Source organism: Vicugna pacos, chromosome 12 (assembly GCF_048564905.1).
Source record: "Vicugna pacos chromosome 12, VicPac4, whole genome shotgun sequence".
Lineage (NCBI taxonomy): Eukaryota > Metazoa > Chordata > Mammalia > Artiodactyla > Camelidae > Vicugna > Vicugna pacos.
The window spans coordinates 56,116,943-56,126,760 of NC_132998.1; the positions used below are offsets into that span (position 1 = coordinate 56,116,943).

General features: G+C 48.6%; 1 pseudogene; it reads right to left on the reverse strand.

The window, feature by feature from the left end:
- Positions 1–3,953: 3,953 nt before the first annotated feature.
- LOC140685387 (apolipoprotein L2-like) lies at positions 3,954–9,544 on the reverse strand (annotated as a pseudogene).
- Between the last annotated feature and the right edge of the window lie 274 nt (positions 9,545–9,818).

Genomic DNA, 9,818 nt, shown 5'->3' on the forward strand with positions numbered 1-9,818 from the left:
GGGCCACCTCCTCGTGTTCTCAGAGGGTGACAGCACTCAACTCGCAGAGGTGCTGTGAGGACCAACTGTGGGAACCCAGATGCCATTGCCTAACACGGTGAGGGCCCAGCCCAGCTGCACAGGTGTGAATGTTCCCATCGCTCAGAGGTACACTGAGTGGAATCAGCAGGGAAACGCTAGTATCCATGGGAGCCATGGTGACTGGTGGTCGTGGCCCCACCTGTACCTCACAGGTACCTAGATACACGTGCAGATAGAGACATAGGGCTGTCAAGACTGAGAAAGCAGCCCAGTGGAGCAGGACGAGTTCAGGCACCGCGCTGAGGCCCTCCGCTCCAGCACAGAGCTTCAGGATGCAGTGGGTGGAGATTATCTGTATTTTCTTTCGAATGCGGAATTGCCTCTTGGACTCACCATTGCATAAGCGATGGTTGGAACCAGGACCAGTAAGGAGAGTCTTCTTGTGTGTCTACTCAGTGCATGTGTGTACACAGGCAGCCCCAAATCTGGTGCCTCTTCAACTGAAACTTTCCCCCAAGGTCTGCGTCCCTATTACTCATTTTCTCCCTCACTGCTTGGCCTGACAATTTGGTCCAAGGATACACTCGCCCGACCAGGCCATTCTGCCTCCTGGGAATTGCCGAGGATGGACCTAAGCCAAATGCTGGCAGGGCCTCAGGGGGCACAACAGGAACTCCTGGAGAAGGACCTGCCTGCGACCTGTGCTCCCAGAATGTGGAAGGTCTCCTGCTTCCTCCCGGTCTCTGACCTGCCCCAGGGCCCCTCCAAAGGACCCTCTTCTGCGCTTCCTTTGCCAGACTCCATTTCTGTTGGTTGTAACCCGAGGACTCTCAGCTGACACAGCTGTGACCCGGGAACTACATCAGATGCACAGGGAGTGCACTGGGACTGAGCTGTCAGCGTTCAGGGGGAAGGCGATGGGTACTGAATGACCCAAAGTCGCAGTGCCCTAAAGACAGTCCAAGTGGTGTCCAGCAGAGACTGACTTCTCCAAAGGCTGGTGTTAAGAATTGACGAAGCAATGAAACTCAGGATTCCAGTGGTCAGGCAAGCGGGTGCCCGTGACTGCTGACCTCTTCAGGAAGGAATGGAAGGTTCGATGGGGGCCCCAGGGGAACACTGGCTAATTGGGAGGCAGAGGGACTGAGAAAAGTCTTCTGAAGGTGGTTTTTACAAAAGGACACAGAAGGCAGTGGAGCACGAGGTGGGTGACGCAGGAGATGTCCCGGATCTTTCTCAAGTGTCTCTGACCACCTGCCTGGGGCTCCAGGTGTGGGAGACTGTGTGGCTTTACATGCTCCACACGTGGGAACACAGAGAGTCCGTGCCCAGTAGAGCAGGCCTGGGGGCTGCGGGAGAGCAGTGCTCAGATACTTCCTTCTTTTCTCCCTGGAAAGGCTGAATCTGAGGCCACTGAAGGCAGGCTCCTCAGAAAGTACTGGCAGAGTGCATTCCCCACGTGGGTGATGAATTCTAGAGAATGGCCTTGTGTTGACTTTCTCTCCTCCCCTGTTTCATTTCCCCAGCCCTTCCACGTCCTGCTCGCAGGGATCCCTGAGCCTGGCCTCCAGCTCTGCCCTCAGGGGACCCCAGGCTACAGAGGTGACTGTGGGCTGCACACAGGCTTTGGGCTTCTGTGCTGAGAGTAACGGGAAGCCGCTGAAGAGTCGGAAGCAGCCTGCTTGCTAAGATCGTTCTTTTTAAATGTCATTGGAGCCCACTGTGGGGAGTAGATGGAGGGCAGGGCCAGGGCCACCTGTGTAAACAAAGTGAGACCCTTTGTAGAAGCTCTTGCAGGAGTCTGGGTGAAACGTGAAGGTAGCCTGGGGGAGGCTGTGCGCTCTCTGGCTGTCTCTCTCTGCCCCTCTGTGCAGGGCTGACACTGTCTCCTACCTGCAAAGAAGCCCTTCTGATCCAAAGCAGCCTGCGTGCCATGTATCAGTCCTGGGTCCCAGGCGCTGGAGGGGAACATACCTGAGCTCAGCCCAAGCCAGAGGTGTATGGGCTTCCCCCAGCGGTCCTCGTGGGGCCTGTGGTACCAGGGTCTGAGGGAAGCGACTGGATGGGAGGGCATGAGCCCAGCGGGCTAGCAAGAGGAGTGATGGACAACTTACTCCCTGAGATCCTGGAAGACAGGCTCCTGGGAAGGGCAGTCAGACACCCAGAGCCCAGGTGACCCAATAATTAACAAAGAAATGCTCAAGAATCAGTACATATTTACTGAAGCCTAAGCTACAGAACACAAAGTGGGGAGAGCCAGAGGGATCTGGAATATCTTGTTCCGCACCACCCCCAACTGATGCAGAAGCTGAAACTCAGAGAGGCTGCATGTCTTGGCCGCAAGCTGGTTGACCTCCTTCACACCAAACAAAGTTCCTTGTCCTGGATCTTTGGTTTCCTTTCTCTTTCTTTCCTCCCTCCCTCCCTCCCTCCCCCCCATCACTGTTTCTTTCTTTCTTTCTTTCTTTCTTTCTTTCTTTCTTTCTTTCTTTCTTTCTTTCTTTCTTTCTTTCTTTCTTTCTTTCTTTCTTTCTTCCTTCCTTCCTTCCTTCCTTCCTTCCTTCCTTTTTCTTTCTTTCTTTCTTTCTTTCTTTTTCTTTCTTTCTTTCTTTCTTTCTTTCTTTCTTTCTTTCTTCCTTCCTTCCTTCCTTCCTTCCTTCCTTCCTTCCTTTTTCTTTCTTTCTTTCTTTCCTTCTTTCTTTCTTTCTTTCTTTTTCTTTCTTTCTTTCTTTCTTTCTTTCTTTCTTTCTTTCTTTCTTTCCTTCTTTCCTTCTTTCTTTCTTCCTTTCTTTCTTTCTTTCTTTCTTTCCTTCTTTCTTTCTTTCTTTCTTTCTTTCTTTTTCTTTCTTTCTTTCTTTCTTTCTTTCTTTCTTTCTTTCCTTCTTTCTTTCTTTCTTTCTTTCTTTCTTTCTTTCTTTCTTCCTTCCTTCCTTCCTTCCTTCCTTCCTTCCTTCCTTCCTTTTTCTTTCTTTCTTTCTTTCTTTCTTTCTTTCTTTCTTTCCTTCTTCCTTCTTTCTTTCTTTCTTTTTCTTTCTTTCTTTCTTTCTTTCTTTCTTTCTTTCTTTCTTTCTTCCTTCCTTCCTTCCTTCCTTCCTTTTTCTTTCTTTCTTTCTTTCTTTCTTTCTTTCTTTCTTTCTTTCTTTCTTTCCTTCTTCCTTCTTTCTTTCTTTCTTTCTTTTTCTTTCTTTCTTTCTTTCTTCCTTCCTTCCTTTCTTCCTTCCTTCCTTCCTTCCTTTTTCTTTCTTTCTTTCTTTCTTTCTTTCCTTCTTTCCTTCTTTCTTTCTTCCTTTCTTTCTTTCCTTCTTTCTTTCTTTCTTTCTCTTTCTTTCTTTCTTTCTTTCTTTCTTTCTTTCTTTCTTTCTTTCCTTCCTTCCTTCTTTCTTTCTTTCTTTCTTTCTTTCTTTCTTTCTTTCCTTCTTTCTTTCTTTCTTTCTTTTTCTTTCTTTCTTTCCTTCTTTCTTTCTTTCTTTCTTTCTTTCTTTCTTCCTTCCTTCCTTCCTTCCTTCCTTCCTTCCTTCCTTCCTTTTTCTTTCTTTCTTTCTTTCTTTCTTTCTTTCCTTCTTCTTTCTTTCTTTCTTTCTTTTTCTTTCTTTCTTTCTTTCTTTCTTTCTTTCTTCCTTCCTTCCTTCCTTCCTTCCTTCCTTCCTTCCTTCCTTTTTCTTTCTTTCTTTCTTTCTTTCTTTCTTTCTTTCCTTCTTCTTTCTTTCTTTCTTTCTTTTTCTTTCTTTCTTTCTTTCTTTCTTTCTTTCTTTCTTTCTTTCTTTCTTTCTTCCTTCCTTCCTTCCTTCCTTCCTTCCTTTTTCTTTCTTTCTTTCTTTCTTTCTTTCTTTCTTTCTTTCTTTCTTTCTTTCTTTCTTTCTTTCTTTCTTTCTTTCTTTCTTCCTTCCTCCCTTCCTCCCTTCCTTCCCTCCTTCCTTCTTTCCTTTGTTCTCTTGCTTTTTTCCAAATTAACCTCTATATCAACATAGCATTTGAAGTTTCATAGGAACTGCCTTGGTCTCTCAGTGCACCCTGGTCCGAAACAGCACCAGGCAACTTGACATATAGTCCATCCAGTGGGTTGTCATCAGCATGATCATCACCATCACCAGCATTATCATCCTCAAGATATCACTGCCTAATTCAGATAAACCCGCTAGAAGTTAAAAGTGAATTGATACTGGAAAAGGAGGGCTGGAGACTCCAACCAGCGAAGACACTTCTGGCTGGGACATCACACCCTGGGGGAGGGGAGAGAGAGGAGCCACTGCCGCCTCTCCCACAATCCAACAGTCCCAACTCTTTGACTTTCTCCTATTTGCAACTCTTGCATTCCCAGTCTACTTCTTGTTGTTCCGCCAGCCTCTCTCTTTCTTCAGGCCCCCAGGGTGTTCCTGGTCCATGACACATGGTTTCCCCCTCTCGCTCCCTCTCTCGCACTCCCTCCACCCTTATTCCAGGCTCCAGGCTCCAGGCTCCCTGTTTGTCTTTCACGTCTGCCACCTGCTTGAATCCCTGCCCGGCTGCGCTCAGACCCAGAAATGCCAAATTCCTTCACACCCAGGTCCACAAGTTTTATTTGGCTGTGTTTTTCCCTCTAAGAATCTACCTCTGCATCTTTGCCCTACAAGGGCCCCTGCTACCTGCACTGCTCTGGGGTAGGGGGAGGAAGACAGGCCCTACTGCAGACTCTGGTAGGTCTGGGTAAGCCTCTTCAACCTCCTCTCCAGCTCCCAGGCCCGCTGCCTTAGCCATTCAGCGGACTCTGCCTTTGCCCCCTCATGCAGGTGCTTTGACTCCATCACTAGGAGGCCCACATCTATCAGAAGGGAGACACTTGCCATGCCGAAACCCATGACCCGGGTTTCTGCTCATTGCCTGACCTGTGACTCTAAGATTTTCTGGCAACGGACTGCCTCTTCGGACTGTAGTTTTCCCAGTGGTCAGGAATTCCCACAGAGATTTCAGTAAGCCAGGGTTGCCTCTGACCTCCTCGATGGCAGAGATATTCATTTCAATGCGTTGCACAGCTTTTGTGAGGTTCTCTGCTGTGGAATCAATTTGGCGCAAGCAATACTGCAGAACCTCCTTGACCATTTTCCATTTGTTCACAGCAGGTGACATCAGGCAACTGGCTTCGTTTTCTGCTGATGACCTGCTGACGTGATCCACGACACCAGTGGTCACACTGGTCACAGTAGCTGTGACCCCCAGCCCAAAACCAGTTGCCGAGAGTGCCAGACTGACCCCTGCTATCACAGGTGCCAGAGCCAGGCCAAGCACGGCCAGGATGCCAGACACAACACCAGTAGAGGCAGCTGCCACCTGGGAGATGGTACAGTCCCTGTGAACCTTGCCCACCTTGTCTGCAAGTGCACGGAGCTTTCCTATGCTTTCCTCAATATCACGCTTCATCTGAGGGAAGACCTTCAAAAACCTCTCCCAATACCTCTCCCTGTCCAGCTGGTCTATTTGGAGCCTGTCTTGGCCTTTCCGGACCGACTCGGCATTCAGCTCGATCAGGTATTCACGCAGTGCGTCTGCCTCTTCCCTGTAACAGTGAAGGCCAAGGGGTTAAGAAGGCAGTTTGGGGGTCTCTGTAAAATAAAAAGTAAAAGATTCATCCTGCATAAATTACAGAGATTTTACTATAAACCAAAGGAAAAGATTTTTACAAATATAAAATTTTCTTTTGACATTAACTTGTTTTGTACATTGTGGAGGCTCCATTATACTTGTTATAACAGGGAATAAAAACTTAAGTCATCTTGGAATACTCTTAAGTGATACGTGTTTGGTAAGACACATTCTGACTCAGAGGCGGGTCAACACCGCCACCTCCAAGGTGCTTGTAGAGCGGGAGCTCCGCAGAGAAACACACAGAGGTGGGACTGGAGCAGAGAAGCTTTCATTCAGAGAAACTTAGGGTGCAGTGAGGAATCAACCTGCTTTTCCCCTTGGCCAAGGTCATGATTTCTAAGCCCCTAGAATGTTCTGGCTGACAGGAGTGCCTTGGTTTGCCTGGGCCTCTGGCAACTGGGCAGTTTGCCGGAGTGACGGGTGATGGGCATCTGGGTCATGGGGTGTCAGTCCTGACCTCTGGAGGAACTGAGCATGAGAGCACTGGTCAGACCTCTGGGAGAGGCTGGAGACTCAGGTCAGCTGGGCGGGCATCCTGTGATTGAGCCCCAGGAGGACACTGTGCACTGAGGCTCAGGGTGCCTAAGACTCTCTCCTTCAACAAACGTTGGTCAGGCTCTTCTGAGTCCTCTTCTCAAGCAGGCCTCCACCTTCCCCTTCCGTGTCCTGTCCCCGATGGCCCCCATCACCCAGTCTCAGCAGGAACCCTGCTAAATCCACGTAGTGAGTCTCCCCCACTCTGCGGTCTGATCGCCTTCGATACCTGATCAAATTCCTCATCTCCCACCTTTGAGGCATCCTTCCTTGACCTGCCTTTAGCGAGAATCCTGTTAGGAAAGTTTAAAAGGAATCCCATCCCCCTGGTGTCTCCTCTCAGTAATTTTCCCTCTACCACGCCTCACTCTGCTCCTTGGCTATAAATCCTGAGTCTGTGCTGTATTCGGGCTTGAGCCCAGTGTGTCTGCTCTACAGCAATGGGCTTCACACCTATCACCACAGTCCTCAGTGCAGCCTTCCTTATCATATTAAGGACAGTTAGGATCGTTTTGTTAAACACAGTGGGTATCCCTAGTTGGCACCTGAGTCCCGTGGGCCCGGAACTCAGGACAGTAATGCGTCCCGAGGACAAGAGAAGCTTCATGTTTGAAACCCTCCCAGACAATGCCCTGTGGCTGCTGGGAACCCGCATCCTTCCCTGTGTTAATTCGGAACTGGGAGTGTGCCAGGTGTCAGGGAGTTCTGTGCATCCTTCTCGAGAATTCTCCAACCTGAGGTTGGTTTGGGGCATCCTCCAAATTTGTCATCGCTGTCAATTGTAAGAACAATCTGGGGACTGTGCACTAAGACTTTGCAGTTTCACTAACACCAAGAGCATAAAATTTGTTTTAAGATGCAAAACTCACGGCTAGAAGGGACCCTAGTGTTCACTACCCCTGACCTATGCTCCCTTCCAACCCTTATGACTTTGACCTTCCCAGTTGAAGGTCCCTGGGTCCATCCACTTTCCCAACTGACTGGGAAGCAGGAGAGAGGCTACTAAGCCTGGTTCCCATTGAACTCTCTAGCCCCCCTCACTGACTCGACCTGCCACCCAGCACCTCTGACCTCTTAGGTGTCACCAGTGTAACTCACAACTTAGCTAGTGACACCTTCAGGTACCTGCATACTAAGGTCATGTGCAACTTTTCAGACCATCTAAAAGATTCAAAGACTTTAAGAAACATCCATACGAATAGCTCAATCTGAAAGGCCTGCATTTGGACGAGCTGGTGGAGAAAGTATTTTCCTCTTTGTTGGGACAAGATTCTCCTCAGAGTCCCACAATTTACACAAAATTGGCAGCTACTCATTCTGACAGTGGAGTCGTCACTAAGCCACACTGCATTCTGATGGGTCAGGGTACTCTATGTAGAGTAGAAGAGGGTCCCACATGGCAGTGGAGACCCTCAGCCCCAGGCAGGGTGTGGAGGACACAGTAACCCGGGCCCTCTATGCCCAGCACAAGGGGATCAATTGTGGGAGGGAGGAAATGTCCCCTCTCCCACTCACGGCACCTCTGCGGGTTGACAGCCCCTTCAGCTTTGTGTCCTATGGGCCACTCCCCTCACTCTGGTCCTGGCCCCACTACCCACGTCTCCCTACTACTTCCCCAACCTGGATCCCTCTGCTCCATCCTGAGCCCTGGCTCTGACCGTGGTCCAGGCCTCCCTAGAGCTTTGCACAAGACGCGTGAACTTGGTTCCCCACCTGTGACCACGGGGTTCATTCTAAGGCCATCACCACGGTCTATTGGATTGAACTGCTTTTCCCTTTATACAGATGACAAATCTGAGATCCAGGATGTCAGTCTGGAGACCCACAGCTGGGCCGGGATAGAGCCAGGACCCATCCCAGCTCCATCCAATTCCCCCCAGGACTCCCTGCCCTAGGGGCCCCGGGTCCTGCAGTATCTGATACAGAGGCTCCAGCCAGAAGCCCCAGGAAACAAACTGACGGTTTCATCAATTTTTTGACTCATCCCAAAGGGAGTCCTTTTTGGTTGTCATCTCCAGGATCAAGACCCTTGGCCTTCGATTCTTCACAACAACCTTTTTCAAAGTTAACATGAACTGAGCACCTACTACATAACAGCCGTTATGCTAAGCACTTGGCATGTGTTATCTCAGTTTCCTCATAATAAAATTAAGCAATGAAGAAACTAAGGCAGAGAGTAGTTAAGTCCAAGGTCAATAACCTGCCCCTTCCTTGCAATTTCATCTCTTGTTCCCCGAGGACGTCCACTGCCAGCAAATGACATGGAGGAAAAATTCCTCATGGATTTTTGAGAAGGAACATCCTCCACCCCAACCCTAGGATACTGCCTGGAGGAGGTGTGCCTATCAGTGGAAAATAGCCGAGGGAATTGGTTTGGGTGACATCCTTGGGGCACCCGTGCAGGTTACCTGGACAAATTGTCCTCAGCCTCAAATCTATTTAGGACTTCAGTCAGCAGGTGAAGCAGTTCCTCTCTGCTAAGTATGTCCCAGAGAGATTCGATGACAGCCTCAAAGAAGCTCTCATTATCTAGATGGGTAGAAAGGAGAAATAGATTAGGAGAAATTGTGGTGGAACATAAATGGTATTGAGTATAAAGTGGTTGCACTTCTTCTTCACGAGCAGCGCTCCCCTGGGGAACTGTTGATGGAGTCACCAGTGCTATGGGCAGATCTGGGTCCCCCACAAGTTCATATATTCAAACCCTGAGCCCCTAAGTGATTGTATTTAAAGATAGGAATTTTAAACAAGTAATTATGATCAAAAGAGGTCATAAGTGTGGGGACCTAATCGAATATGACGGTGTCCATGTAGGATGCAGGAGAAATGCCAGTCCTCTGTCTCTCTCTCTCTCTCTCCACGCTGAGGGAAGGCCGTGTGAGAGCAGGACCAGAAGGCCGCAGGTGGTTCCACCCAGGAATGAGGGCTCAGCAGAAACCAGCCCTGCCAGCTCCTGTATCCTGGACTTCCAGCCTCCAGATCTAACTGTCTAATCCCTGGCATTTAGATGAGTTTAGGAATTAAATTTTTTTAATCCTTTAGAAAGAGAATAAATACAGGGCACATAAGCAATATCAATTATAATTTACAGCAGTGTCTGGGAAGCAGCTATAAAGAAATGTGTTCATACTCTAACAGGGAAACTAATAAATATACACATTACATGATGCACAGAATGTAATGATTATAAAGAGCCTCAGGTCAGCACAGGGCAAGCTTACTGTCCAAATGAGTTACCAATAATATGGTGGTTTTCAGGGATTTGGAGGTTATGAAATTGCTGATCACAGACTGGGGACTAGTACGTGTTTACATGTGGCCTGCGACAGGATGGAAATGCGCTTCGAGTCACATTCCCACAAAGAGTCATTATCCCTACTACGCAGAAGAAGAAAGTGAGACCAGACAGGGTAATGACCGCCGAAGGCCAGCACGCAGAAAGCCCAGAGGTTGAAAGTCTCGGGGATTCTTCTGACATTACTTTGAAGCCTCCTTACATTTTAAACCCCCCTGTGATGTCTGCATTCTCTCCTACAGCGTATCTGTGGGGACTCTTTGCAACCCGTTTGTGGCGGTGAGCACACTGCAGTGGATACAGGAATAGAAATGTTGTACACATGAAATTTACGTCATCTTATAATCCG